Source organism: Portunus trituberculatus, chromosome 46 (genome assembly GCF_017591435.1).
Source record: "Portunus trituberculatus isolate SZX2019 chromosome 46, ASM1759143v1, whole genome shotgun sequence".
Classification (NCBI taxonomy): Eukaryota; Metazoa; Arthropoda; class Malacostraca; order Decapoda; family Portunidae; genus Portunus; species Portunus trituberculatus.
In genome coordinates this window covers 4,275,456-4,280,455 of record NC_059300.1, presented here as the reverse complement: position 1 = coordinate 4,280,455, position 5,000 = coordinate 4,275,456, and the positions used below count along the sequence as shown (strand labels likewise).

At 47.0% G+C, this 5,000-nt stretch overlaps 1 protein-coding gene across 4 annotated transcripts in view; it reads right to left on the bottom strand.

Annotated features, from left to right (window-relative positions):
• Positions 1–5,000, bottom strand: part of LOC123519788 (ecdysone-induced protein 74EF-like) — a 382,075-nt gene that overhangs the window by 344,253 nt on the left and 32,822 nt on the right. The window lies entirely within an intron of this gene.

The following is a 5,000-nucleotide window of genomic DNA, read 5'->3' as shown; positions in this document are numbered from 1 at the left end:
GTGTACGGGAAAACGTCTGGCCTTCAGTGTGGAAGGAGGCTCGAGTAGTTCCTGCACACAAAAAGCTCCAGGACGGACCCAAAAACTACAGACCCATATCCCTGTTGTCAGTGGTGGGTAAAGTGTTTGAGAGGGTCGTGGCAGAGGTGGTGTGTAGCCATCTCAAGGACAATGCCCTCCTCTCAGACCAACAGTTTGGGTTCAGACCTGGAAGGTCAACCTCCGACCTAATGATGCTTCTCACCAGGCATTGGCAGGACGCCCTCGACGACGGCAAGGACACTATAGTGGTTGCTTTGGACATAGCAGGAGCTTTTGATAAAGTATGGCACAACGGATTACTAGAAAAGCTTCGTGCTAAAGGCATCCAGGGTGGCTTGCTACGACTCTTGGGAAATTACCTGCAGGACAGAAGCCTCAAGGTGGTTGTCAACGGGCAAACATCTGAGTCCCTGCCTGTGGAGGCATCAGTGCCACAGGGTTCAATTCTTGGCCCACTCCTGTGGAATATCTACGTGGATGATCTTCTCCAGCTACTGCCAGGAGTCATGGCCTATGCTGATGACTGCACCCTCTCCTATACCTATCCACGCCAGGACAGTGGGCGGGCTGCTGAGGCCATCAATCAGCAGCTACGAGTGATAAAGGAGTGGGGTGCTCGCTGGCAAGTGACATTCGCGCCGGAGAAGACACAAGCAATGGTTGTCTCTCGGTCCCCAGCCGCCATGGCAGCAATGGCAGGAAAGTTGTCTTTGGCGCTGCTGCTCTCCCACTCCAAGATGACGTCAAGATACTTGGAGTGGAGGTGGATCGAGGGCTGAGGTTTGACAGGCATGTCAAAACCATTGCCAAGAAAGCCTCTCACAGGATCTCCGCTCTCAGAAGGATCGCCAGTTTCCTCGACAGGAAGGGGAGACTGCTGCTGTACAAGGCACAGGTGCGGCCCCACCTTGAATACGCAGCTCTCTCCTGGATGTCCTGTGCCGCCACACACAGAAGGAGACTGGACAGCATCCAACGCCGCGCCATACGGCTAGTAGATGCTGCACTACCACCTCACCCAGAGCCTGAGCGTCCCCTTGATTCACTGGAACACCGCAGAGACGTGGCGGCGATCGTAGTGTTCCATAAGGCACAGGTGCAAAGAGTGCCACATCTGGCAGGGCTGCGTCATCCTCTAAGAGTCACCGCACGGAGCACGAGAACGGTGCTCAATGGTGGTGACGCCGTAGAGGTGCCGCGATCCCACGGGTGTCAGCATCAACGCACCTTCGCAGGACGCGTCTCCAGGATGTGGAACTTGTTCACGGCCGCGGTGCCTCACGTCCAGGAGATGAACACACACAGTGTCAAACTGATGGCACATAAGTGGAGACAGACACTGCCAACTCCTCTGACACTCTTTGTGACGTGACACTCAGTGTAGTGCAGTGCGTGAATAGTGCTAGTGAAGTGAAACGAATAGTGCTCCATTTACATGCTGACCATCTTGTATATTATCTATTTTTAAGTCTTGTAAATATTGTAGAGAAATAGATTGTAGTACCCTTAGAATAGGTAGCACACGACAGTGCGCCTTTGGGTACATGTTCCTTTGTATAAAGTTTTGTTTAAATAAAAAAAAAAAAAAATAAAAAAAGAGAGAGAGAGAGAGAGAGAGAGAGAGAGAGAGAGAGAGAGAGAGAGAGAGAGAAAGAGAGACGAATGATGTGGCAGCGAAGACTTGAAGAAAAAAAAAAGGAGTGAAAAATAATAGCTAAAAAATCATTCTGAGAACGGAAGAGTGTGAAAGAAACGAGGAGGGAAATATTAATGATGCGAAAGAGGGAGAGGAGAATAAAATTTAAAAGCAGAAGGTTGATGAAAATACAAATTGTGTTCGGTGTAAAAATTCAGAGAGAGAGAGAGAGAGAGAGAGAGAGAGAGAGAGAGAGAGAGAGAGAGAGAGAGAGAGAGAGAGAGAGAGAGAGAGAGAGAGAGAGAGAGAGAGAGAGAGAGAGTCGAAATACAAACACAATACAGACAAGAGGAGAAAAAAGAGTGACAGGTAAAAAGACATACAGACACATAGACAGACAGACAGAGATAACAGACAGACACACAAAGACAGATAGCATCGTGAAAGAATATGAATTGAAAAAATGGATAAAAAAGGTAAAATAAAAGCGAAGCAGAAAGAACTCAATGAATAAAATTTTAAAACAAACAAAAGTCAGACCAACAAGCGAGAGAAAAAAACATTAAAAAAGAAAAAAAAACGGAAGGTGCACAAAATGCATAAAAAGAGAGAGAGAGAGAGAGAGAGAGAGAGAGAGAGAGAGAGAGAGAGAGAGAGAGAGAGAGATCGCTGGATTGACCGAGTACTCACATGGAAAATATTTCAACTCGACATGTTCCGACAGTGAAAAATACTCATATAAACATTACATCTCTCTCTCTCTCTCTCTCTCTCTCTCTCTCTCTCTCTCTCTCTTATCAATGTTATTACTTCACACACGATCACGTCCATTAAATGATGTTTACACTCGAAGTTGGGCCGAATCAGTGCAAGACGAAATCTCCTCAGTGGCGGGCGGGTATCAGCTGAGCGGCGCCCAGACGTCCACAGAGAAGCTGACGACGCCAAGCTGACGTTAGGAGGCCGCCACCAGGAGTGCACAGCCAGCAATGGGCGGGTCAAGGGGCGTACTGAGTGACTCCCATGGCTACAGCATTACCCGTGACACCAAGGGCACCACCAAAACTAAGACCAAGACTAAGGTTGTGTTATGTGTACGACCAAACCAACACTGCCATGAAATTTACAGTATACACCAAGTCGGAATATTCCTACCAACACTAATATTACTCCAAAATGTTCTCATATCAATAATACTAATAATACTAATACTAACAAGTCATTTCAGAGCATTCAAAGCACTCACATCACCTCCAAACTCCTATGTACTCCAAACTACACCTAGAAATTCCCACATCACCCACACTTCATATCCACGCCAGTTCAAAACACCCACGTACCAGGACACTTCATAATCATAATCTTAAATCATCCACACCATCTATACAGTAATACCTACACTCTCATAACACCTCTCCCCCTTTACTCTTCCTACTCCTCCTCCAGTTATGTCATACAACTACATCACTATAACCATCACCATGACATCACCACCATCACAAGCCAATAAACCTGGAGCATCACTACCATCATCACTCTCACTCTCTCACCACACACACACACACACACACACACACACACACACACACACACACGTCAGTCCAACGGGAAGAGTTTCCGTCCACTTTCTCATCATAATGTAATCTGCTGAATCTAAGCTGATCATCTCCGGAACGTCACTGAGTTCTCTAACCTTCTGCTCTGCTCTTCCTCTTTCTCCTCCACCACTCCACTCCCTCACCCCGCCGTCCTCCAGTACCTATCCTTGCCCCGCCATGCTCTCCGCAGCCCACCCTAACATAATCTAATCGAAAGTGAACTCTGAGAGGATTTTTGCCGCTAATAACGTAACATAACCAGTAGAACCAGTAGTGAGAACCGCACCTATGATAATAGAAATACCATTGCAAATAAAAGTAGTAGTAGTGGTGGTGGTGGTGGTAGTTATGATGATGATGATGATGATGATGATGATGATGATGATGATGATAATAATAATAAAAGCTGTCATATAATTAGATAATCAGAAGCAAAGCCATCTGAACCACCCTATCGCATTCTCTCTCTCTCTCTCTCTCTCTCTCTCTTTCAGTTCCTTCCTTTCTTTTTATTTTTCTTTCTTTCTCTTCCTTCCTCTCCATATCTTTTTTTTTTACGCTCAATTTACCTTGCCACTTTTTTTTCCCCTTTTGATTTCTATCCTTTCCACAAATTTCCTTTGGCTATTTCTCCTTTATTCTTATTCCTTCCCTGGCTTGAATCTTTATTTTTTTTATTAAATCTCTTTACAAACCCCCTCTCTCTCTCTCTCTCTCTCTCTCCACTGCCCCCTCACCCTTCCTTCACCCTAATGTCACTTTCGTTGGGAGGGGGGCGGGGGGCTGCCTGCCACAACACACGGGATACCAAATGTTGCAAGATTCATCCATAGTACCGCCTCCCATGCAGCCCCCACGCCCCTCCACCGCCGCCCACGTTACCTCATGGGTGTTCCGTGGGCGTGGACGAGGCGGCAGAGGATGGGAAGGCGTTGGAAATGGAAAGAAATGGGGAAAGAGTAGTGGAAAGAAGCTAAATCTGGTGTGTAGGTCATTCAACTCATGGCTCGTCTGTGTGTGTGTGTGTGTGTGTGTGTGTGTGTGTGTGTGTGTGTGTGTGTGTGTGTGTGTGTGTGTGTGTGTGTGTGTGTGAGCAAGGGAGGGGTGAACGAGTGAACCTCCTCCTCCTCCTCCTCCTACTCCTGCTGTTGCTTCTGCTTCTGCTTTTTCTCTAGTGGTAGTTGTAGTGGTGGTGGTGGTGGTGCTGCTGGTGATGGAGCGTCGTCTGTCTGTCTGCTCCCTCCCTCCCTCCCCCTCTCTCTCCCCTCCCTCAAGTCCTTCCTCTCTATAGTTACCTCTCCCTCTCTCCCTCCATCACTCCCCACAAGTCATCACTCTCACAGTCATTCTCTGCTGTTGATGCGACTCAACACAAACACGTCACTCACCACACCTGTTGCCACCCACACCTGCCATCCACCCATCCACCCACACGCTCCACTTCACTCACTCCACATCTTCCATTCACTTCATTCCACATCGACTATACATTCATTGCTCATTCCGTCTCTACTTTATATCTATCCACTTCACTTCATCCATTTCAATCCACATCTTCTATCCACTTCATCATTGTACATTCACTTTATCGCTATTCTTCTCATCCATAACTCTCTCTCACAGTCTAATTAACTCCTCACTCCACATTTAGATATACCTACAGATTATATCACTCCACAGCCATCCACATGTGTATGCCATCCACTCCGAACCACTCTATTTGT